Below are 26,613 nucleotides of genomic sequence, written 5' to 3'. Positions count from 1 at the left end.
GGACGGGCTTATGAAAGTGTAAAAAGTTCTTCTATCTTTACTGTATATGTTCCAAGAGTGAATAAAGTTCAAATCTTTGTTCTGAGTCTTGCTCTCTTTGAGACTTTTCTTGGGGTTAATCTTAATTAAATTTTCTCTCAGTCTCATATTCGTGTATCTTGCGAAATTACCCCCAGTTTGCGAGATGAGGACATCTCGCGTTTTTTAAGTGAGAGAGAATGTAAGATTCCTCCACAACCTCTCAAAATGTCCAGCATCTTCCCCTGTAATCAATTCCCTCTTCAGACATATAAAAGATCTTGTTTCTAACTGTTTTAACATAGAGAGAAAAAATATTCTAGAGAGAGAATATTCAGATTCTGAATATTTTTAGATAGAAAAATTTCTCATATTATTAAAATGAATTTCTCTGAAACAGAAATTCAAAAAGAACTTTCCAATGTGCAATTGGAATTAATTGGAAATGGGTATAAAGGATCTTAGCCTAAAGGTCTAGATTTTCAAAAAAATTTGGATTATGGTCCAATTAAGGTTCCTGTGGGCCAATAGGATCAATTCATGTGTGGAGAGGAGATAAATCCAATTTGTAAAAGAAGATACCCAAAAATGAGTAAATGCTCACATAAGATGAAGAGTTGACTATGTACAAGGTTTATTAGTAAGAAACTATCAGTAATATCAAAAATATGAGATATTTGGGGTATAATGATTCCATTTTGACACATACGTAAGGAAGGGGAGTCCCTTAAAGGAGGTGCATATTTCACATGCTTGAATGAGTTTTAAACTCAAAAATATTGAGATATTTTTATCTCTCCTCTCTCTTGAACCAAACCAAATCAAAATGGAACCAAACCGAATCAAAAAGGAACCAAACTAGGTCCAAATCTAGTCCAAATTTAACCAAACTGAGATCTGAAAAATTCTAGAAATCAGTTAGCTTTGGTTAGAGCTTCTCTCTCCTATAAATAGAACATGAATCCTTTGAAAAAAATAGGAGAATTTTACTATACTAGAGTTATGCTGAAATAATGCTAATTTCTACTATTCTCTAAAATTCTCTCCAAATTGAAGAAATTGAAACTTTCCTCTTTCTTCAATCCCCATTGGTGGCTCCATCAACATACTTAACCAATTGATTGGTTGGGGACCTCTACCGTGAACAAAAAATCAAGCAATTTGTAAGGTAAATGGTAAATTTAGACCTTTTCTATAATTTCTCACTGTTTCTCTCTTCTCAACCCCTCTCAAGCTTGAGAAGCTTAATTGGAATGGTTTTTGAATGCTATTGAAGTTAATTGATGAATGGTAGTGAAAAGTTACATAATTTGTTGAATGCTATTGAAGTTAATTGATAAATGGTAGTGAAAAGTTACATAATTTGATAAATGCTATTGAAGTTAATTGATTAATAATAGTTAAGAATTACATAAATTTTTATTTATGCTTAATTCTAATGATTTTATGTAATTTCTCTCTCACTCAAGAAATGATCATACTTATGATCCATTCTCAATCCAAATGAAGCTTTTCATAAAGCTTTTCCTTAATTCAAGATTAATCTATGCTTGAGACCAAATTAATGGTTTTTTTTCTATGCTTTTAGTTTGTGTATTTCATGAATATTGATGATTCAATCCATTATGGATTAATGATTCAATTAGAGATCATTCTAATTATTTCCTTAATGATAAGCTTTATCCCTTAGAAAAATTGAGATTTATCAATTATAGCAACGGAGCTATGACAAAATTTTTATAAAAATTATACATAAAATAATTTTATTCAAAGCATGAAAAGAGGACTTCCTACCATATTCTAGGATTTATCATCCTAGATTAATTGAAAGATATTCATTGTAATCATAGAGAAATTGATTTGTATATTATGCATAATTGATTTTCATGCAGAGGTATGCATAAAAGATTATTATTTTAACATAAAAGTGTTTCTTTTATCATATTTGGATTTCATGCATAGAGGTATGCATAAAAGATTATTATTTTAATGTAAAAGTGTTTCTTTTATCATATTTGGATTTCATGCATAGAGGTATGCATAAAAGATTATTATTTTAATATAAAAGTATTACTTTTATCATATTTAGATTTCATGCATAGAGGTATGCATAAAAGATTATTATTTTAATATAAAAGTGTTACTTTTATCATATTTGGATTTCATGCATAGAGATATGCATAAAAGATTATTATATTAATATAAAAGTGTTACTTTTATCATAATTGGATTTCATGCATAGAGGTATGCATAAAAGATTATTATTTTAATATAAAAGTGTTACTTTTATCATATTTGGATTTCATGCATAGAGGTATGCATAAAAGATTATTATTTTAATATAAAAGTGTTACTTTTATCATATTTGGATTTCATGCATAGAGGTATGCATAAAAGATTATTATTTTAATATAAAAGTGTTACTTTTATCATATTTAGATTTCATGCAGAGGTATGCATAAAAGATTATTATTTTAATGTAAAAGTGTTATTTTTATCATATTGGATTTCATGCATAGAGATATGCATAAAAGATTATTATATTAATATAAAAGTGTTACTTTTATCATAATTGAATTTCATGCATAGAGGTATGCATAAAAGATTATTATATTAATGTAAAAGTGTTACTTTTATCATATTTGAATTTCATGCATAGAGGTATGCATAAAAGATTATTATTTTAATATAAAAGTGTTACTTTTATCATATTTGGATTTCATGCATAGAGATATGCATAAAAGATTATTATTTTAAAATAAAAGTGTTACTTTTATCATATAGGATTTCATGCAGAGGTATGCATAAAAGATATTCTTTTTATACTAAAAGTGTAATTTTCATCATAAATGGATTTTATGCATAACTTAGATACATAAGAGAAATTCTTTTATTCTAAAAGTGTAATTCTTATCAAATTGAATTTATGCATAAGAAGATGCATAAAAGATTGATTTTTAATTCAAAGTGTCATTCTCATCTAAATTGAATTTATGCATAGGAAGATGCATAAAAGAATGAAATTTTAATTCAAAAGTGTTATTCTCATCCAAATTGAATTTATGCATAGGAAGATGCATAAAAGATAGATTTTTAATTCAAAAGTGTCAATTCTCATCTAAATTAAATTTATGCATAAGAAGATGCATAAAAGATGAATTTTTTAATTCAAAAGTGTCAATTCTCATCTAAATTGAGTTTATGCATAGGAAGATGCATAAAAGATTGAATTTTAATTCAAAAGTGTCATTTTCATTTAAAATGAATTTATGCATAGGAAGATGCATAAAAGATTGATTTTTATTTCGAAAGTGTTAGTCTCCTTAAATGGAATTTATGCAAAAAAAAATGTATAGAGAAATCTTATATCAAATATAAGAATTCTCTTGTACTCTATAAATAGATATAGGAAGTGATAGGATGTGATAAGAGGTGTATGGGATGTGATAAGATGTGATAAGATGTGTATGGGAAGTGTGATAAGATGTGTATGGGAAGTGATAGGATGTGATAAGAGGTGTATGAGATGTGATAAGATGTGATAAGATGCATATGAGATGTGATAGGATGTGAAAAGATGTATATGAGATGTGATAGGATGTGATAAGATGCATATGAGATGAGTTAGGATGTGATAAGATGAGTCAAGATGTGATAAGATGTGTATGGGATGAGGTAAGAAGTGTATGTGATGGGTTAAGATGTATATGGGTTGTGATAGGGCAAGAATGGATGTGATGTAAAAGAATAGATGTGAAGGCATATGTGGTTATATGAATGGGAATGTGGAAATGGATGTATGAATGTGAATGTGAATGTGGATGTGGATGTATGAATGAATGTGGATATGGATGTAGATACGGATGTGGATGTATGTATGTGAATGTGGATGTATAAATGAGGATGTGAAAATGGATGTATGCATGTAGATGTGTATGTATGAATGTAAATGTGAATGTGGATGTGGATGTGGATGTGGATGTATAGATGTAGATGTGGATGTGGATGTATGTATGAATGAGGATGTGAAAATGGATGTATGCATGTAGATGTGGATGTATGCATATGAAAGTGGAAGTGGATGTGGATGTATGGGTGTAGATACGGATATAGATGTATGTATGTGGATGTATGAATGAGGATGTGAAAAATGATGTATGCATGTAGATGTGGATGTATGGATGTGAATGTGGATGTGGAAGTATGGATGTGGATGTGGATGTGTATGTATGAATGCGGATATGGATTGGATGTATGATGTGGATGTACGAACATGGATGTGTATGTAGAATAATGAATGTGAATGTGTATGTGAAATAATGTGTCGTCGATATGAGTAAATGGATGAGAATGAGTACACATTGAATGGAAAGTGGATTAAGTAATATAGATTGAGAAGGGATAATGTGGAAAGACGAGAGTTCGATATAGAAACTGTATTTTGTGACTGTTTGTAAATAACTGTGTAAACCGGCCTCTGATAAAGCAAAGGGCAGTGGAACAAACACTCGCACATAAAAAACTTCAACGCCATTGAGGACCTAGAAAAGGAAAACAAACAGGGGGAGCTAGAGTGCTCCTGCAAATAGTACACGGACACCGATTGGCCCCAAATCGCAGTGGCGCCCCTTGCGGTATTTCTTTAATTGATTAAAAGAGCTTTGATTACAATATAAGGCTGGTAATTCAGCCGTCCCAGTAGAACTCCTGAAGCCTGCAAAGAACCTGCATCTGGCTTCTTGTCCACACGGCATCCACAAGTAAATCCAGCCATTGTTCACATCGAAAGACTCTCACACATTGAGCCTGCATACAGAAGCTTTCTCCCATGATCAAAGCTGCCACAACCATCCATAGCCTCTCACACTATGAACAGCATCACACCCTGACACATCCAGTGCTTCTGCATCACAACACAGTCTCCCAAACTGTCTCTCAAAAGAGTATCACAGCACAGCATACCATACAGTTGACACACCTGTACAAACCCTCTCTACCTTCCAAGGGCACTATCCATCTCTGTCATGGATTCCCTGTCCCCTGTCCTATCAGTAGCAAGGCTGTACCAAACATGTGTCCACTCATGTACCTTCTGCCCGCATGTGACCTATCTCCTGGAGAAACCCAAAAACATGTTTCCTCGAGAAAACCTACGACCTCCCGAATCAAAGCATAGAAAAGCTGAAAGTTCCATCAGATGAACGCCATCGACATGATGTCTATGTTCATGGAAATCCAGCCCCTTTCCACTCAGGAGAAGAGCACGCAACCCTGAGCGCCTGCAGTCTAGCCCTCCTGTGCACCAAGCGGGAGAGAGAGAGAAAAGAGCATGGGCCACAGCTTCAGTCCTCCCTCTACTGTTTCTCCTGCAACTTGCCACCCTCCACAAGGGCTTGAACAATCCGGTCGGCCAATAGTCCTGACCACATGGAATCCAAGGCTGTACTTTTCTGCAGACCAGCCAGCCGCCTGGAGAGAGAAAGAAAACGCATCCTCCAAGAGCTAGAGAGAGAAAGAGAGAGAGAGAGAGAGAGAGAGAAAACGCTGCAGTCTGCCAGCTTTCCAAAAAGGGAGATAAAGAGTGGGTGAGCTTGCTGAGCTGTGCGCTGCCCTGCAATCTGCCCACCTGCGCTCCTTGGTGACCAACCGTCAAAGAAGAAGCACCCCCGTCTGCTGGCCCGACTTGTAGCTAGAGAGGGAGAACCTCCACATGCTGTTCAGCCCCCGTATGCCACCTGTAAACAGTCCGCCTGCCTGCAGCTCAACTCTGTCCCTCTGTCCAGCCCACGTGCAGTCCATCCACGTGGAGGTTCAGGCCATCAGTCGCGACAGAGAAAGGCTCCTTCAGAATCCAGCAGCCTGTATGCGCCCTGTTTCCAAAAAAGCTCTCCTCCCTCATGCGCTGCCCGCCAGCCTTCCTCTTTCCCCAAAAAGCACACGTGGCCCCAAAATAGCATAAGGGCCACGTTTTTTTTTTAATGAAAGACTATATAAATGATTTTAAAGCTTTTTAAACCCTTTAAGGTAAAATTTCTTTGTCCCCCTTTCACACATGGGGTTGTCCACATATGGGCTCCCTTTTTGACTCCCACCTGATGCCATTCACACTGTCCACCATGTCCCCGTGCACACCTGCATCTTGTCCAGAGAAAAACACAGGGTCGTAACATACCCCCCTCTTGAAAAATGGCAAGCGTCCTGGATTGCACTCAATGGCACAGTAAAGCATTTCATGAGTAAAGAATCCCATATGGCAAAAACAATGGCCCTCCAATGCATCTGGATGATAGAACAATCATCCTGCACAATAGGCCATATTGTCCTCTTGCTTGTTCCTTCAGAACCTACAGCAAAAGTCTAAAACCAAATGGAAACACGTTAACGGTGTTAGCCACAAACAAAACCATGCATCATTCTACATATGGCACACATATGCATGACACACATACATGCATTCGCAAACAATATGCTCCTCAAAATGCTCTACCTACTCCAAAGTAACAATCTAAGGGCTGCTCGCAAGCGTTACGCCCATGGGCATCCCGCAGGACCCACGACTGAAGGTAAAACATGAGCATATGAAAGCACTCAATGCATCCAGACACTACATCCACTAAGTACTTTCCCACATATGTCTCATGGCCATCCCGCAGGAGTTACACCCAATGGTGCATCCATGAACATACTAAAGCACTTGATGTATCATACCAACATACATGCAGCACATGACACAATGCAGAGTATTTCCCAATGTATTCTCAATGGTACCAAGATCCAATGGCACCAGAATACAAAAATACCTCTACCTCAAAAAGTGTATGCATACATGCACAAATAGAGTTCGATTCATATTTCCATGAACCAAACCAACTCTAGGACTGCTCGCAAGACTTATGTCCTTCATAGAGTTATCCATAGTTGCAGTTAGAGTTCCAGGTGCGCGCGACTCTGAACCATACCCAACTTTACCATCTCATGTGTCTAGAACACAAGATCATAGAAGTCCCATAAGCACATGTACTGTCAGCCTCAGTACCTTCGGGTGAATACAAAGATGTCACCAAGCGACTCCTAGATAACAACTGAGCCTGTCTGTAACAAGGGAGCGGAGGTGCTACCCCCCTCTTGAGCATCAGGCAATGCTCCAGACCTATGCTCTGCTGAACCTGAATGAGCTGTAACAAGAGTCGACTCCAACTCATAGGCATCAAGATAAAGCTGCAACTCCTCAGGTGAATCTCCTAAGTCACCCTCCTCCATCCACTTCGCATCCATCAGTGAACCTCCTCCATCCACTTCGTATCCATCAGTGAACAGCTCTTGAACTTCACAGGATAGCGACGGGAAACTTTACCCTGTACCTTTCTTTCCTTTATGTGCCAGTATCTGCTCAGGAATAAGAACCTCGTCAAGTTCCTCTACTTCCATCTGAGCCTCATCTGATACATCCTCAGGCACCCAAAACCTGCTTGCACTCCACCCAAGTGATAAGCACAAGTCCTCGATGAAGCATAGTAGATCACCACACAAACTGTCTTCCGAACCCATGAAGCCTCTATGAAGATACCACCGGTGACAAACTGTCGAAAGCCATAGCCTTCAACGCATCTCCTGCACCATAACACTTCAACTGCTTCTTGTTCCTGGCCGACTACTTCTTGTCCTTGGTGTCTTTTCTCCTAAACTTCATCTTCAGCTTTTGCTCTTCACCTCATATAGGCAAAGACACAAAATCCTGTACTGTGTCCTGTACTTCCTTTTCACTTTCCTCATGTTGAAGGTTTTGATGTGACTCTCATGAGACAACCACAAGCTCACCCCCTTAGGAAAGTTGGCGATTGTCCCGACCAAAGCAACCACGGACTCGCCTCCTTGAGAAAGTCGACGATATGTCCCGGCAACGGAACCTTGTAAACCGGCCTCTGATAAAGCAAAGGGCAGTGGAACAAACACTCGCACATAAAAAACTTCAACGCCATTGAGGACCTAGAAAAGGAAAACAAACAGGGGGAGCTAGAGTGCTCCTGCAAATAGTACACGGACACCGATTGGCCCCAAATCGCAGTGGCGCCCCTTGCGGTATTTCTTTAATTGATTAAAAGAGCTTTGATTACAATATAAGGCTGGTAATTCAGCCGTCCCAGTAGAACTCCTGAAGCCTGCAAAGAACCTGCATCTGGCTTCTTGTCCACACGGCATCCACAAGTAAATCCAGCCATTGTTCACATCGAAAGACTCTCACACATTGAGCCTGCATACAGAAGCTTTCTCCCATGATCAAAGCTGCCACAACCATCCATAGCCTCTCACACTATGAACAGCATCACACCCTGACACATCCAGTGCTTCTGCATCACAACACAGTCTCCCAAACTGTCTCTCAAAAGAGTATCACAGCACAGCATACCATACAGTTGACACACCTGTACAAACCCTCTCTACCTTCCAAGGGCACTATCCATCTCTGTCATGGATTCCCTGTCCCCTGTCCTATCAGTAGCAAGGCTGTACCAAACATGTGTCCACTCATGTACCTTCTGCCCGCATGTGACCTATCTCCTGGAGAAACCCAAAAACATGTTTCCTCGAGAAAACCTACGACCTCCCGAATCAAAGCATAGAAAAGCTGAAAGTTCCATCAGATGAACGCCATCGACATGATGTCTATGTTCATGGAAATCCAGCCCCTTTCCACTCAGGAGAAGAGCACGCAACCCTGAGCGCCTGCAGTCTAGCCCTCCTGTGCACCAAGCGGGAGAGAGAGAGAAAAGAGCATGGGCCACAGCTTCAGTCCTCCCTCTACTGTTTCTCCTGCAACTTGCCACCCTCCACAAGGGCTTGAACAATCCGGTCGGCCAATAGTCCTGACCACATGGAATCCAAGGCTGTACTTTTCTGCAGACCAGCCAGCCGCCTGGAGAGAGAAAGAAAACGCATCCTCCAAGAGCTAGAGAGAGAAAGAGAGAGAGAGAGAGAGAGAGAGAAAACGCTGCAGTCTGCCAGCTTTCCAAAAAGGGAGATAAAGAGTGGGTGAGCTTGCTGAGCTGTGCGCTGCCCTGCAATCTGCCCACCTGCGCTCCTTGGTGACCAACCGTCAAAGAAGAAGCACCCCCGTCTGCTGGCCCGACTTGTAGCTAGAGAGGGAGAACCTCCACATGCTGTTCAGCCCCCGTATGCCACCTGTAAACAGTCCGCCTGCCTGCAGCTCAACTCTGTCCCTCTGTCCAGCCCACGTGCAGTCCATCCACGTGGAGGTTCAGGCCATCAGTCGCGCGACAGAGAAAGGCTCCTTCAGAATCCAGCAGCCTGTATGCGCCCTGTTTCCAAAAAAGCTCTCCTCCCTCATGCGCTGCCCGCCAGCCTTCCTCTTTCCCCAAAAAGCACACGTGGCCCCAAAATAGCATAAGGGCCACGTTTTTTTTTTAATGAAAGACTTTATAAATGATTTTAAAGGTTTTTAAACCCTTTAAGGTAAAATTTCTTTGTCCCCCTTTCACACATGGGGTTGTCCACATATGGGCTCCCTTTTTGACTCCCACCTGATGCCATTCACACTGTCCACCATGTCCCCGTGCACACCTGCATCTTGTCCAGAGAAAAACACAGGGTCGTAACAAACTGTTTTATGTCAAGAATGCTGGGGAAGCATTTTGACCGTCTTGTGGATTAAGGTCATGAAGACCTAACTGATAAAGTTGCAACTGCTGACGGAGAGTCAATGGAGGACGTCTCGCGTAGCAAGGTCGACCGAGGTCTTGACCAGCCTCGGTTCGATTTAAATGGTGAGCTTCCGGTACGGTGGATGAGGAACCAAGGAAGCGGCCTATGAGTGAAGCGCTAGGTCACCTGCGAAGGATCCTAGAGGGTGCTGACCATACGGTGCTCGGGCTCTGGGTCGCCGAAGATACCCACACGCGCGTCGTGGAAGATATTGGAACAAGGAGCAAGAGTTGTTTTCTGAAACCGGGCATGGTCCTGGTTGACTGACCTTGCTGGTCCTCAACGGATGAGTCCATGGCTCTTTTATATAGATCTGTTGGTTGATCTTGCTGATCTTCAACGGAGATTCCATCTTGATTTTTATATGTGAATATTGTCGGGTACTATGAGCTAGGAACTATTGAAAAGGCCCCTGAGTGAACAGGTGGTGAGCGTTCTGGTTGCCAATGATGCCATAAGTACACCGATGAATGAATGATTGGAAATATGGATTCAACCAGAGAATTTGAGGAATGTCATCAGTGACATAATGGTTTTATTAAAGGATTGTTTTAAAGTTAGCTGATGTTGAGAAAAAGGCAATTTCATATTGGGTGTGTAAGTGGTATGACTAGTTTTATGTTTGCATGAACTTCCGGCTAGGGGGCCTGGGAACTCTTTTCCCTGGTACCCGGGACAAAACCTAACCAAATTCCTAATTGGATCCCATCACTACAGTGGTTGGCTAACCCATGGGACTGGATGGGGTTAGGCTAGACTGATGAATCCGTAAATCGAGACTCAAATTCTATTATTACGATAGATAAAGTAAATCCCGGATAGTAATTGTTCTATGGATAGGAATCAACGGCTGTGCCTCTTGATGGGGAAAAAAGCGTTGATCCCAATGATCCAAGTGCAAGTTTCTTCCTTGATCTGACCGAGTATCCTTATAGGTGCAGTCGGATCAGCTTGATCAGTAATGGTCTTGACTACGATAGAGTAAAGAGTTATCCTGGTGGAATCGCCCGTGCTTTCCGGATAAAGGAAGTTTTTCCAGGTTCGGTTTTGGATAAACCGACGGATTAGTCTCTTGTCCGGATATCCGTGGGCGAGGCCCCGAGTGTGGGACCCCTACCCCGCGCAAGATGTGCTACTTCCGCTGCTAGCATCCCGAATCCATTGCGCAGTGGGGACAGGGATCTCACACAAACCATCCAAGAAGAGTGCATCCTTGGCCATAGAAGATGCCAAAGTCCAAAGTACCACGCAAGTACCGAAGAACCCTGAGAGCACACCACCAATGCTGCTAACGGGGTTTGGATGTGAAAGAACTCAATAAGCTCACTACGAAACAAATGTCCAATCGCGAGTAGGTCAACCAAACCAAACAACCGACGAGCATCCGATACTGTCCCTGATCAAGCACCACGAAGAGAGCTTCTCACTAGTATCCATAGGAGAAGATACTAATCTACATCCAGTCATCTGAAGCCTGTCGAGTATCTCCCGTGTGTACTTCTGCTGAGAGAAGAAAATACCCTTAGGAGTCTGCCAAATCTCAAAGCCAAGAAAATAATGCAAAAGGCCCAAGATTCGTCATCTCAAACTCTGTCTCCAAAGCATCCATGACTAAACGGATCTGCACAGAATAAGAACCTGTAAAGATGAGGTCATCACCACCCTAGACCACAATGATAACAATCAACCTCCTCTCAAGGAGGATATAAAGGTTCGAATCTGCATGAGAACGGCGCAGGCCAAGCTTCTGAAAGAACTCATCAATCTGTTGGTACCAAGCCCGCGGAGCCTACTTCAGACCATACAAAGCTTTCTTCAGCTGCCGGTACACTTGATCCTATTTGCCTGGAACCTCAAATCCCGGCGGCTAATCAACATACACTTCCTGTGTAAGCTCTCCATTCAAGAAAGCCGACTTGACATCCATCTGGAATACGGGCCATCTATGATGTCCTACAAGAGCAAGAACAGTGCAAATGGTAGTCATCCGGGCCATCAGAGCAAAGGTCTCATCGAAGTCTACCCCAGTGCGCTCAGCATAGCCCGTGGCAACCAACCTCGCCTTGTGCTTGTCCAAGCTGCCATCAGCTCGATACTTCGTTTTGAAGATCCAACGCACACCAATCACCTTACGTTGCTGTGGCCTAGGCACCAAAATCCAAGTGCCATTCCGTAGAATCCAGATCTACCTGCATATCACGACGCCAAGGCTCATGTGAAAGAGCCTCGTGCACAGAAGTGGGATCAGAAGGACTATGAATAATAGAGGACATGAGAGCATAGTTAACAAACATGTTCTGCAATGAAACAGTCCCAAGTAAGAGACATAAAAGGTCTCATAAGTGAGGAATACAAAGGAGGATACAAGGACATGAGAGCATAGTTAACAAACATGTTCTGCAATGAAACAGTCCCAAGTAAGAGACATAAAAGGTCTCATAAGTGAGGGATACGAAGGAGGACTAGACTATGAAAAATGAGGGAGGCAAGCCCACCTATAAATAGGTAAAGTAGGGCTGGCCGACTGGACAACTAGACCTGGCTGACTGGGGACATGGAGCTGGCCGACTGAAAAAGACACCACCCGACCTATAAAAATACCAGGAAAAACAAGGAAAAAATGGTAGAAAATAGGGGTGGCAAGCCCTCTATCAAGGGCGATAAAAGGGACCAAAAGGAGACTCCAAACATGGGCAGAAATTGGGGATGAATGTGCTAACACTATATAGGGCTAAATAGCCCTTGGTCTCCCCTCATCCCCCACCTTTACGGTGGTTCACAGGATCTTCGGTTGAAGGGGGGGGGGGGGGGGGGTGACCCAGCCGATTATTGGCCTCCGTCTGCGTGTTGTGCCTCCACTCTACGCATGGTACTCTACGGTTCCGCATTCTTTCATGGTATAAGAGCCTCATCGGCTCCTGCTCAGCATCGAGCTTCGCATCCAAGGTGTGTTGGAATGAATTCTTGCCCTCTTGCTCCTCACGCTGCCATGTGGCAATATAATATCCCACAGTGGGTTGAGGTCTAATTGACTCCTCTATATAGGGCTAAATAGCCCTTGGTCTCCCCCCCACCTTTATGGTGGTTCATAGGAGCTTCAAGTGGAGGGAGACCCAGCCGGTTGTTTACTCAAGCATTGTACAGCATTCTCCAAAGAATAATATAAGCAAATACTCTTACTTGCAGCGGGAAGGGGGAGCTGGGGGGGGACCTTCAGTGGGTATTTGGGGACCCAATATTGCATCATCTTCTACATTCTCATTCTCTTCTCTCTCTCTATTCTCTAAACTGGATGCTAAAGATTCTCACCACATAAAGGTATAAAGAAGGCCCTGTTGTGCGTTATCACGGTCAAGCTCAATGCATGTAACATTGGTATCAGAGCATCAGGCTACTAACCCAACTCGGCTACCTAAAGAAGTGAGAGCTTCCGGTGGATGGTAAAATTGCCATCCAAAAAAAACACCCAAGCCTTCTTGCCTTCTCTCCTCGCGTGTAAGACTCGTGGCATGCAAGCTCTCCTATGCTCAAGCTGCATCCTCGTGAGATCATCATCCAAGAAAATATGAGCTCCCTCTAAACCTCATAGTATGACCCTCTTCCTCATGAAGGTGACCCTCTCCGTCTCTCCTGCAAACTGTAGGATGAGGGCTCGCTTGCGTGTTGAGTCTTTCCCGGCTCTCCATGCTTTGGTGAAGGGGAGAGGGTACTCTTCCTTGTAGCCGAGCTTCATGCATAGAAGCTGTCCATCTTTCTCGGGAGTGGAGTCGGGTGTCTCGGCTATACCTATGACTCAAATGTTGAGGCGGCGGGCATGCCTGTGGTGTGAATGATTTGGTGTTCTTCCCTTTGAGTCTCCTCCCTCACTTCTTTACAGATGTTCTTCTTCACCACCTCAACCCATCCTGACTGCTTGGCTTCGAGTTTTCCCTCCATGTCCTTTATGATCTCCTTGGAGATCTCTTCTTTGATGGCCGTGAGAGTGTTGTCATTGATCTCCCCTTCTTCCTTCTCAGTATTCTTGATGGCTACCAGTTCCACTTTCAATGCACCACTCCCCTTCTCCTTGAGTGCCGTGTTCTCTTGTTCAAGGTCCGTGACCCGTGCTTCGAGAGCCATGATGTGCCGGTGTAGTTTGTTCTCCACCTTATTGAGGTTGGAATCGGATGTCTTCTTGTTTTCCTTGATTAGTGCCTTCATTGCCGTCTCGAGGGCCTCGAGTTTCTCTTGGAGACTCGGGGCCATTCCTCCAGATTACTCTGCAGTCCTTCCCACAAGCAGGGAGGAGAGAGAGAGAGAGAGAAATGAAATGAAATGAAATGTTATATTAACGTCTTCAAAAGGCCAAAGTGACCTATGAGACCAAAGTTACAACCATATGACATCTGATACACTATCTGGAAAAGAAAAGAAAGGACTGAAGGTAAGTATCTAGAGAGAGAGTTATGTTGCTGCCTTGGGGGCCTAAGCAAGGGTGGGTGGGAAAGGCACAGAGCCTAGCGGAGAGGGAGGCGGGCCCAGCATAGCGAGGTGGCGACGAACAGTGAAGCAAATCAGCGAGGCGGAATCACAGGCGAGAGAGAGAGAGAGAAAGAAAGAAAGAAAGAAAGATATATTAATGTCTACAAGAGGCCAAAGTCGGCCTATGAGACAAAAAATAATACAACTGTGTTCTTCCGGTCATTGGAAGAAAAGGAAAAGAAAGAAAAGAAAAAGTGTGCATGTATCTGGACACAACTATGAATCATCATGGATCGGTGGAGCCCATATACAAACAATATAAAGGGGGGTGCAAGCAGGCTAGCACAGCAGCTCCAGGCACAGCACAGGGGGTGCGCAGCACAAGCAAGGCTGCTCGGGCGGGGATAGGCGTAGCACAGCGCGAACAGGGCAACGCCAGGCACAGCACAGCCAGGGTGCGCAACGCCAGCAGGGCAGGACCACTAGCGCGTAGCGCGAGCAGGGAGAGCTTGCGCGATGTCACGCCATGGAGAGAGAGAAAGAAAGAAAGAAAGAAAGAAAGCTGTATAAACGTCTACTAGAGAGAGAAATGAAATGAAATGAAATGTTATATTAACGTCTTCAAAAGGCCAAAGTGACCTATGAGACCAAAGTTACAACCATGTGACATCTGATACACTGTCTGGAAAAGAAAAGAGAGAGAGAAAGAAAGAAAGAAAGAAAGATATATTAACGTCTACGAGAGGCCAAAGTGCCTATGAGACAAAAAATAATACAACTGTGTTCTTCCGGTCATCGGAAGAAAAGAAAGAAAAGAAAACTGTGCATGTGTTTGGATACAACTGTGAATCATCATGGATCGGTGGAGTCCATATACAAACAATATAAAGGGGGGTGGGGATGTGGATGGAGTGCTAAGGCAAGATGCATCTCTATATGCTGAAGGGGTAGTACAAGCATGCTATGCAGATCTATGTCTTAACTCCATCCAATGCCATAAGAGGGATATAAGATATCATACATCGCTGATGCTAAGGCTGTGAATGGCGTGAACATGTCCCCTGAGAGAAAATGAAATGAAATGAAATGTTATATTAACGTCTTCAAAAGGCAAAAATGACCTATGAGACCAAAGTTACAACCATGTGACATCTGATACACTATCCGGAAAAGAAAAGAAAGGACTGAAGGTAAGTATCTAGCCCTACAATACATCAATAGGGAGCATCCGGAAGCAGCAACTAGGGAGAGTGGGAAGCTAATGCTACTAGTCAAAATGGGGTGCATGAGTACATGGATACATGAATACATGAATATGGGGGAGTACAAAAGTGACAGTGAGTACAACAATATATGGCTAGAGTGGTAATCATCCTAGGAGCTCTAGCATGGGTCTCTGCCGGATGGCCTGGATATCTGCCATAGTGAGATGCCTGGTCGGACGAGCCCAATGCCTCGCAATGATGCTCTTAATCCTCCAATGTACACACCGTCTCTGATGTAAGGATCCGCGAACCCTCAGGCATCTGGATCTGCCCAACTGGATAGCTCTCTCAACTAGAGTCCCACGGGGTGCCCACTGTTGGGCTGTCGGTTGTGTCCTCCCGAGTAGTCCCTCTAAAGAAGTTAGTAATCTGTCTCTGTGTGGACTCCCTGCCAGTCAGTCATCTACTCCTCATAATGGACTCTCTGAGCCTGCGGATCTCCAGGAGATAAAAACCCAAGCATCCCTGATCACAATAGTCCATGACTCTAGCCAGTGGTCCAAATCCCTCTCTAAAAAGGCAATGGTAGCGCCCTCGAATCTCATAATATGCTATGTAGTGACAGATGTAGTGCTCCTCCGTCTCTGGCTCTATCCAACAAATCTGACATATCCTGTCTCCTCGAGGTATGCCTCTAAATCTGGCTGTCTCTATCTCTAACTGATGTGAAGAGGTGCGGATCTGCCCAATGGCGCACCTCAATCCATGAGACAAAATGGGTATCCATGTAGCTCGGTCTAAGTATAAAGCCATCCTCAATGGTGCGTAGAAGATGGTCTCTATAGAAAGCCATCTTCGTCCCTAACTCCTGTGAGGGCTCTAGCCATGTCCTCCTAGTGTCCAACTGAATGAGGTCCTGTCTGATGACTCTACTAATCTCAGAATGTGTCAAGGTGAGAGAGGGTGCCTCTAGAGAGTACTGGAAGGGTGGAAGTCTGTCTAAGCTGAACCCGTGGAGCTCAAACCAAGATGCTATCTGCGCATACCAACATGAAGTGTCTCCCTCCATGGCTAGCTGATGAGAGGACTCTAAAGCAAGTCGTGCATACCGGTGTCAGGGAGGCTCCCAGGTGCTATGAATGAAGGACACTAATCTGGCAAGAGCCTCGACTACGATCGGTGGTGCTCCCATCTCGGCTCGGATAATCTCATGGGGTACCGAGGTCTTAGCCCGAATCATCCTAGAGATCATGGACACAAGTGGTCTCTCCATCGATCTCCATCCATCGTATGTGCGTCCTCATCAACTGTGACAATCTAGGCTAGGCCCCCAGATCTGTACTCCATATAGCATAGCCGATGTGACCAGCATGTCAAAAAGCCACAGCTTAGTGCGTGGCTCCTGAAACTGTACCTGTGATGAGCACATCCTCTCTAGACCTCCTAGTGCTGCATATCCTCTAGTCAATCTGGCCTCTGCTGTCCCCCTCATGGAAAATGTGGGCCCAGTGAACACCACTCCAAGATATGTGTATGAGTCAACATACTCCACTGTCTCCTACCCATATATGAAAATAGGCGCTGATCTCCAAACCCACTGAGCTGTAGTGTTAAACACCATAACCTTGGTCTTACCAAGGTTAACTGAGAGCCCACTGTCCTGTGCATAAGCATGTAAAGTATCCAAGTGCCTCTGCATACCCTCTGGTGAGTCTGCTATAAGCACAATATCATCAGCATATAAGAGCAGAGGTATCCAAGTGCCAGCCAACTGGGCTCCTCTGTCCCCTCGTGTCCCAATATAATCAGAGATCTCATCAATGTATAGTCCAAATAGAGTCGGAGAGAGCGGGCAACCCTGTTTCACCCCTATAGTGGAGTGTACTGGCTGGAAGAGACCCTCTGAAGTCCGCACCTGCCCAACTAGTGTCTCATAAAGTGCCATAATACCCCAAATGAGCTCACATGGAACCCCCAAGTCTTGCAGCCTGCGCATCAGTCTAGCTCTGGGCAGTGTGTCAAAAGCCTTGCGGAAATCCACAAAGCCACAGTAGATCCTCCTCCCATGTGCTCTGCCCTCCTCAATGATAGCCTTGAGGGTAAAGATATGATCCAAAGTAGAGAATCTCCTCCTGAAACCGGCCTGTCCCTGAGCTCGGACCCCTTGTCTCTCTGCCCATCTGCTCAACTCATGCTCAAGAGTAGAGGCATATAGCTTGGCCAGCAAGTGACCAATCATAATGGTGCGGTAGTTAGTCGGCAGGCTCGGATCTCCAGACTTGAGTACCGGCACAATCGTGGAAGTACTCCGAGTCCCAAGGAAACCCCTCACACATGGCTCTATTAAACTTGAGAGCTAGCAAGTCTGCAATCATATCTCTAGCATGTATGAAATGCTCGGCTACAATGCCCTCATGATCCTGTGCCCTCCCTGTATACAATCTGTTGATGGTCCTCCTCACCATCTCTGCTGTGAAGAAGGTAGAAGTGGGTGGACAAGGCTCTGGAGGGTTCGGTAGGCTTCATCTCAGAGAAAAGGCAAAGATACGACCCAGGATAGTGATATAGATTAGTACCACTTATAGGGCTCCTAGGGCGCTTTCGGCTCAAGAGAACCCAGACGGTGTACTTCTCCAGTACACATGCAGTTTCCCCCCATGTGCTTCTAGCCAGAAGAGGCCTGTGGGCGGGAGAGGGTGTTGATTGCAGCTCCACTTACTGGTGCATGGGGACCATGATCCAGAGTTCCAAGCATCAGACATCTGGCAAGACATGGTTATCTTTGGTACAGCAGAGATTATGAATTGGATATGTTCTAAGTTCATTGTTCGAGGCTTTTGGGACGTGATGTGTTCCGTCCACTGTTGGGGATTATGGGCGCGGTGTGTCCAACAGCCCATTATCTATTCTTGGAGTTCATTGCACACTTGTGTAGGAATTCGTGGCCAAGCAAAGTTTCTTGCTGTTCGTGGTGGCATCTTGTTTTGAGGAAACAGGTTGGCGGGTGCTCTCTCCGAGGTGATTCCAGTATTCGCGGTGCTTGAGGGTCCATGGTTGCATCTTCATTGACTTATCTTCTTCCGACTCTTGCACACTATGAGTTGCAGAGGGGGTGTTAGAATTGTGCATCTTTGTGTTTTGGGGCTTTACCATTTATCTGGTATTTTATTGTTGTGAACCGGCCTCGGGCCTTCCGATGAAACCAAAGGGCGGTGCAAAAACAAACTTGCACACAAAACACAACACCTTCTTTGAGGACCAAGAAAAGGAAAACAAACAAGGGGAGCTAGAGTGCTCCTACAAACAGTACACGGACACCGATTGGCCCCAAAACACAGTGGCGTCCCTTGCGGTATTTCTTTAATTGATTATAAGAGAGCTTTGATTACAATAAGGCTGGACACTCAGCCCTCACAGTAGAATCCCTGAAGCCTTCAAAGACCCTGCATCATGGCTTCTTGTCCACTCGGCATCCACAAACAAGTCCAGCCATTATTCACATCGAAAGACTCTCTCACATTGAGTCCTGCATACAGAAGCTTTCTCCCATGATCACGGCTGCCACAACCATCCATAGCCTCTCACCCTATGAACAACATCACACCCTGACACATTCAGTGCTTCTGCATCACAACACAGACTCCCAAACTATCTCCCAAAAGAGAACTCGCATCACAACGCAACATACCATACAGTCGACACACCTGTACCAACCCTCTCTACCCTCCAAGGGTACTATCCATCTCTGTCATGGATTCCCTGTCCCCTGTCCAATCAGTAGCAAGGCTGTACCAAACATGTGTCCATTCTTGTTCCTTTTGCCTACATGTGACCTATCTCCTGGAGAACCCCAAAACATGTTTCCTCGAGAAACATGTTCCACATGAAACTCTTAGGCCTGTTTCCCTTTGAAACCTTTGTCCTGTTTTCATACAGAACCATTCACAGCACCATTCAACAAAAGTGCCAACAACGGCATACATCTAGTTACCTATTCCGTCATGAAACATCTGGAAACTTAGAGATGCCCATAACTGTAGGTGCCTCTGTTCCTTTCCAGCAGGAAGAAAACAATATGCTCCATGAGCATGCAGCCATGCGAGCTTGCATCACTCCCAGGCCAAGGAACACATTCAATTGTACTTGCAGCCGGAAACCCAAGCACAGCTGAATTTGCTGCCAAACAAAAAACAGCCCATAAAAAGTCCCTGGAATCGACTCTGCAAGCTGCCAAACCCAAGCACAGCTGAATTTGCTGCCAAACAAAAAACAGCCCATAAAAAGTCCCTGGAATCGACTCTGCAAGCTGCCAAACCCCGCCTCCCAAAAGAGAGAGAGAGAGAGAAAGAAAAACACATGGGCAAGGTTGCTGTCCAACACGACGCTCCCTGCTGTCCAGCCCTGCCAGTCCTCAAAGAGAGAAATGAAATGAACTGAAATGTTATATTAACGTCTTCAAAAGGCCAAAGTGACCTATGAGACCAAAGTTACAACCATGTGACATCTGATACACTGTCTGGAAAAGAAAAGAAAGAACTGAAGGTAAGTATCTAGCCCTACAATACATCAGTAGGGAGCATCTGGAAGCAGCAACTAGGGAGAGTGGGAAGCTAATGCTACTAGTCAAAATGGGGTACATGAGTACATGGATACATGAATACATGAATATGGGGGAGTACAAAAGTGACAGTGAGTACAACAGTATATGGCTGGAGTGGTAATCATCCTAGGAGCTCTAGCATGGGTCTCTGCCGGATGGCCTGGATATCTGCCATAGTGAGATGCCTGGTCGGATGAGCCCGATGCCTCGCAATGATGCTCTGAATAGAGAAAACATGCTCAATCCAGCCCCGCCTCCTAGCAAGAGAGAATGAAATGAAATGAAATGTTATATTAACGTCTTCAAAATGCCAAAGTGACCTATGAGACCAAAGTTACAACCATGTGACATCTGCTACACTGTCTGGAAAAGAAAAGAAAGAACTGAAGGTAAGTATCTAGCCCTACAATACATCAGCAGGGAGCATCCGGAAGCAGCAACTAGAGAGAGAGACTTGGCAATTCAGCCCGCCGGTCTGTTGCACGAAAGGAAGGGCCCTGCTGAACTGTGCGTTGCCTGCAGTCTGCCTGCCTGTGCTCCCTGATGAGCTATGCGCTGCCTGCAGTCTGCCTCCAAGAGAGAGATAGAGAGAGAGCGCGCTTCAGTTCTGTGCGCCTTGCTGATCACTTCCATATGCTGCAGCCCAACCAGCCCGCCAGTCCTCTCGAAAAAGCATCCCCCTAAAGATGCAGCTGGCGCCTCCCAAAAAGCATGAGAGAAAGAAAGAAAGACAGAAAGATTTTATTAATGTCTTCCAAAAGACCAAACTCGGCCTATGAGACAAATCAGTGTACCTGTGTGGGGTATCATCTGTCATCCCAACAAAATGAAAAAGTACTGAACTAAAAAGCTGAATCTGGGTGTGCTATAAGTACAATGAGTGGGGGAGGGGATGGAGCTCTACTACTAGGAGAATGCAAAGCTATATGCATGGAGTATACAATCATGATATGCAACCTAGCTAGCTCCATCCTGTACCATACTGGGGGTATAAAATGGTATACATCAATGAAGGGGGTGTCCACAGCTCCCTGAAGAACATGCCTGGGTCTGCTCTGAAGCGAGCCAATCTCTCCGCACCCTCTCTGTCCCTATTGCACTATATAAGGAGTTCCCCATTACTCACTCATTCACCCACTTCCCTTGCACATTGTTCAGCACTTAGTTGCTCGCTATTGCCATTGTTATAGAAGGTGATCTTGTCCAACTCTCTCAATCTCCTTTGCCCTCTCTCATAAGTTTATTGTTTATGCTTCCGCCTGTGCTATCTCCTTCAGGTCCAACTCCCATACGGGTAAGGAGCTAATAAATAATATCTCAAGGAAGAGGCTTGGTGAAGAGATATGCTAGGTTGTCTTCAGAGGTACAATACTCCATAGAAACGATGCCGTTAGCGACCAGCTCACGCACAAAGTGAAAAATGAACCTCAATCTGCTCGGTCTTGCCATGAAAGATGAAGTATGTACCAATGCCAAGGCACTTTTTTTGCCTGTAAGAATGCGAATGGAAAAACATCAAGATTACTCAGCATTTGCATCAACCATAATAGCTCGCAGAGCAAGTATCCAAATAGGCACAATGCTTAGTGTCACGTGCATCCCGCACTTGGATGCCACGTAGACATATCTGAACAAGAAGGTGCAGGACTTGGAGTGGAAACTAGTCCCATGTGAGCCCAGTGCGGGACAAGTCAGCCAGGGTTCCACTCTACGCATCCGAGTTAGGTGTGCATTGTCTTGCACATGAAGCAGTGCCAGTCCGTACTATGAGTCTCCCTCTGGAATGATGTCAGATGATCTGTGTATCTAGTTTGCAACTGGATGCCAGACATCTGGGGATGCATGTAGGTTTGCATGTAGAAAAGGGGTCAGTCCATAGGGCTATCCGAGAGTAGAGCCTCAGGTTCTCGCTGTGGGCATGGGGCAGCTTATAGCCACCCTAAGGGGCCAGGAGGGCCCATGCTGTGTTCACCAGCCCTAGCATAGGCTGGGCAGGCTGTCAGCCAGCCCTAAGCCAGCACAGGGGCTGCCCAGCAGCCCAGCATGTGTGCTTGGATGGCCAGCCTCTTATGGTGCGAAAAATGATGGCTTTTATAGCATTAAATGCTATTTTAGCTAGTCGTGAGGATTATTCAACTAGCCGACTTCTGTAGAATTGGCCAACCAGGGCTAGAAGAGGGTATATAAACCCAGCCATGAACTCGGTTCTACCATCTCATTATTCACGAAGGGTTGTGCCGCGTTCCAAGAGCCAAGACAGCCAAAGGAGTGCTCCAACCAAGGTGAACATTGCAAGTCAAGATTAAGTCTTTATTTTCAGATTTACATCATTCTAATAAAGCAAAATTGCAAATACACCATTCGTGGTTGGGGCCCTACAGAGGGTATTTGGGACCCATTGGTGTGAAACAAGGATGCCCACTTTCCCCCACGCTATTTGGGTTATACATTGATGAGGTGGCTGACTTCATTACACGGGGAGGCGGAGATGGAGTTGATTTAGCAGGTACCTCAGTACATATTATGCTCTATGCTGATGATATTGTATTAGTGTCTGAGTCCCCAGGTGGTCTACAGCAGCATCTACATGCACTCCATGATTTCTGCACACAGAGGGGTCTTACTGTGAACCTTGGGAAAACCAAGGTTATGGTCTTTCATACATCGAGACAGGGCAGGAGTCAGCTGACATTCAGTCTCGCAAGATGCCCGGTGGAGGTGGTGACATCATACGTGTACCTAGGGGTTACCTTCTCTGCAGCAGCCACACGCTTTACCATGGGTTCAGCAGCCAGAGCTAGATTGACACGGGGATATGCAGCATTAGCTATGCTAGAGAGACAGTGCCACCAGGCGCATTTTCAGGAGCCCCGAACGAAGGGGTGGCTATTTGACACATTAGTCACACCGGCATTGATGTATGGAGCAGCAGTATGGGCGCCAGGCCTTGCTACCCATTGGTGGACACAGATAGAGAGACCACAGGCCCTCATGATGGCACGCATGATACGCAGCAAACCGTCAGTACCTCATGACATTATCCGAGCAGAGTTTGCTACGCCTCCTATGATGGTAGAGGCCATATTTCAGACTATATGCATGCTAGACAGATTCAGAGAGATGCCACAGGACAGATTATCATACAGAGCTTTTCAGGCATCTAGACAGTTGGCTGAGGCAGGAGACAGAGGATCATGGTATGCACAGGTCACACATTGGTTCTCACAGCATGGCCTAGACATGGATCATCTACCACCATTCCAGTATGACAGGGATGCACCACATATCCGTCTCTCTCATAGTGAGAGGAACAGAGTATTGAGACAAGATCTATGGCAGCTCTATACACGAGAGACATGGATATCGCCTGCACAGCCTCTTCTACCGAAGATGCTATACTACAGAGATCACTTCATGAGTATCACTGATGATGGATTCATAGAGAGGCCTAGATACATGGAGGGCTTTTTACCACACGGCTCCCGAGTGGCTATTGGTCAGCTCAGAGTTTCATCACACCGATTGGAGATTGAGACTGGCAGAGCAGCACGGATCCCCCGAGAGGAGAGGGTATGCAGATTGTGCAGAGAGGAGGTGGAGAGTGAGGAGCATTATGTATGCAGATGCAGAGCATATATAGCCATCAGAGAGAGATATCCCATTTTATTCAGAGAGCCACATTCCCTACGCCAGATCTTTGAGGCAGCAGACCAGCGCATACTAGGGAGATACATTCTAGACATACAGCGCCACAGAGAGACATTATTACAGGCTCAGACAGCTCCAGAGGGGGGGCGACAGACACAGATTACTAGATTTTTTCAGAGATCCACACCCCTCCCAACCCCTACACGGCAGGGAATTACTCTCCAGAGAGCAGAGACACTTAGAGCCCGCGGGAGACAGAGGACACCTGGCTTTCGGACGCCACGCCTATACCAGAGAGAGATGACAGAGATCAGAGCTCAGTTTCACAGAGAGGGTGCGGAGCGACTGGCTCGCTTTAGAGCACACCCAGGCATGTTCTTCAGGGAGCTGTGGACACCCCCTTCACTGATGTATACCATTTTATATCCCCAGTATGGTACAGGATGGAGCTAGCTAGGTTGCATATCATGATTGTATACTCCATGCATATAGCTTTGCATTCTCCTAGTAGTAGAGCTCCATCCCCTGCACACCCAGATTCAGCTTTTTTATTCAGTACTTTTTCATTTTGTTGGGATGACAGAGGATACCCCATACAGGTACTCCGATTTGTCTCATAGGCCGAGTTCGGTCTTTTGGAAGACGTTAATAAAATCTCTCTCTCTCTCTCTCTCTCTCTCTCTCTCTCTCTTTCGCCCCTTCGCTGCCCAGTTCTGCCCAGTTCGCCCATTCGCTGCCCAGTTCGCCCATTCGCCTATTTGCCTCTCTGCCCGCTTTCCCCCCAGCTCGCCTGCCAGTTTGCCTCTCTTTCGCCCCTTCGCTGCCCAGTTCTGCCCAGTTCGCCCATTCGCTGCCCAGTTCGCCCATTCGCTGCCCAGTTCGCCCATTCGCCTATTTGCCTCTCTGCCCGCTTTCCCCCCAGCTCGCCTGCCAGTTTGCCTCTCTTTCGCCCCTTCGCTGCCCAGTTCTGCCCAGTTCGCCCATTCGCTGCCCAGTTCGCCCATTCGCCCAGTTCGCCCATTCGCTGCCCAGTTCGCCCATTCGCCTATTTGCCTCTCTGCCCGCTTTCCCCCCAGCTCGCCTGCCAGTTTGCCTCTCTTTCGCCCCTTCGCTGCCCAGTTCTGCCCAGTCGCTCGCCTGCCAGTTTGCCTCTCTTTCGCCCCTTCGCTGCCCAGTTCTGCCCAGTCGCCCGCTTTTGCCCACCCACCCTTGCTCAGGCCCCCAAGGCAGCAACATAACTCTCTCTCTCTCTCTCTCCTCCCTGCCTGTGGGAAGGACTGCAGAGTGATTTGGAGGAATGGCCCCGAGTCTCCAAGAGAAACTCGAGGCCCTCGAGATGGCAATGAAGGCATTAATCAAGGAGAACAAGAAGACATCCGATTCCAACCTCAATGAGGTGGAAAACAAACTACACAAGCACATCATAGCTCTCGAAGCACGGGTCACGAACCTCGAACAAGAGAACACGGCACTCAAGGAGGAGGTGAGTGCATTGAAAGTGGAAATGGTAGCCATCAAGAATGCTGAGAAGGAAGAAGGGGAGATCAATGACAACACTCTCACGGCCATCAAAGAAGAGATCTCCAAGGAGATCACAAAGGACATGGAGGGAAAGCTCGAAGCCAAGCAGTCAGGATGGGTCGAGGTGGTGAAGAAGAACATCCGTAAAGAAGTGAGGGAGGAAACTCAAAGGGAAGAAAACCAAATCATTCACACCACCATTGAGGAGGAGAAGATGAGGCATGCCCGCCGCCTCAACATTCGAGTCACAGGTATAGCCGAGACACCCGACTCCACTCCCGAGAAAGATGGACAGCTTCTATGCATGAAGCTCGGTTACAAGGAAGAGCACCCTCTCCCCTTCACCAAAGCATGGAGAGCCGGGAAAGACTCAACACGCAAGCGAGCCCTCATCCTACAGTTTGCAGGAGAGACGGAGAGGGTCACCTTCATGAGGAAGAGGGTCATACTACGGGGTTTAGAGGGAGCTCCTATTTTCTTGGATGATGATCTCACGAGGATGCAGCTTGAGCATAGGAGAACTTGCATGCCACGAGTCTTACACGCGAGGAGAGAAGGCAAGAAGGCCTTCTATCGAGATGGTCGGGTCATCATTGATGGCCGGCCCATGGATTAGCGGTTTGGGGCCTATGGGACACAGACCAGGCCACTGACAGAGATACACATAGCAGTATGGAACTGTAATGGTTCACTATGGGTGCAGCCTGGACGACTGGAGCATGTTATGGTGGGGAGAGACATCATACTTCTGACAGAGACACATCAGAGCCCAGAGAGAGGGCTACCTCGAGTAGAGGGATTCCAGTGGGAGTCAGCATACAGGAGGACCACACGCCAGGGTACCTCGAGAGGGTCGGGGGGAGTAGCAGTCCTATTCAGACGGGAGCTACAGGGGAGACTGAGAGTGGTAGCACAGGATCCAGAGGCCAGATACATGTGGATCAGCTTACAGCTCTCACAGGACAGGGTTATATACATAGCTCTATGTTACTTTTCTCCATCAGGATCCTCCTACGTCATTACAGAGGACATGCCACAGGAGGAGGAGATAGGAGCCTCGCCATACACTTGTCTGTCAGAGGAGATTATGCATTATTCTACACTAGGGGAAGTATTTCTTACGGGCGACTTCAATGCCCACACACAGAGCAGACAGTGTGAGGTGTATGACTATGATGACATGGAGATCCTCCACCCTGAGGATCCAGAGGAGATAGGGGCTAGTCGGGCATCAGAGGACACTGGACCAGACAGAGGGCATTATGGGGACCACTTACTAGAGTTGGGAGCCAGGCATCGTCTCGTTATTTATAACGGGATGCTACAGTGGCCGGGGTCAGGAGGGCTGACATGCTTCCCACATGGGGGTCATACACGGACCGGAGGCACGGTGGTAGACTACATTATGGGGTCTTTGGAGGCATCACAGCTTGTCACCTC

General features: G+C 45.4%; 1 protein-coding gene across 11 annotated transcripts in view; it reads right to left on the bottom strand.

Moving 5' to 3' along the window:
* The window catches only part of LOC147625468 (pentatricopeptide repeat-containing protein At5g39350-like), an 87,070-nt gene that overhangs the window by 40,319 nt on the left and 20,138 nt on the right, over window positions 1-26,613 (bottom strand). The window contains exon 3 of one of the 11 annotated variants that reach the window (XM_086818811.1): window positions 14,751-15,260. The exons of the other annotated variants lie outside the window; for them this stretch is intronic. The gene's annotated coding sequence lies outside the window, so the exon portion shown is untranslated. Of the gene's footprint in view, window positions 1-14,750; window positions 15,261-26,613 lie in introns of those variants that run through there. 11 annotated transcript variants of the gene reach the window in all.

The sequence above is a fragment of the Cibotium barometz genome, chromosome 24, assembly GCF_041138505.1.
Source record: "Cibotium barometz isolate CiBa-2024 chromosome 24, ASM4113850v1, whole genome shotgun sequence".
Classification (NCBI taxonomy): Eukaryota; Viridiplantae; Streptophyta; class Polypodiopsida; order Cyatheales; family Cibotiaceae; genus Cibotium; species Cibotium barometz.
The sequence above is the reverse complement of the archived record's forward strand: the minus strand, read 5'-3'. Positions and strand labels throughout refer to the sequence as shown.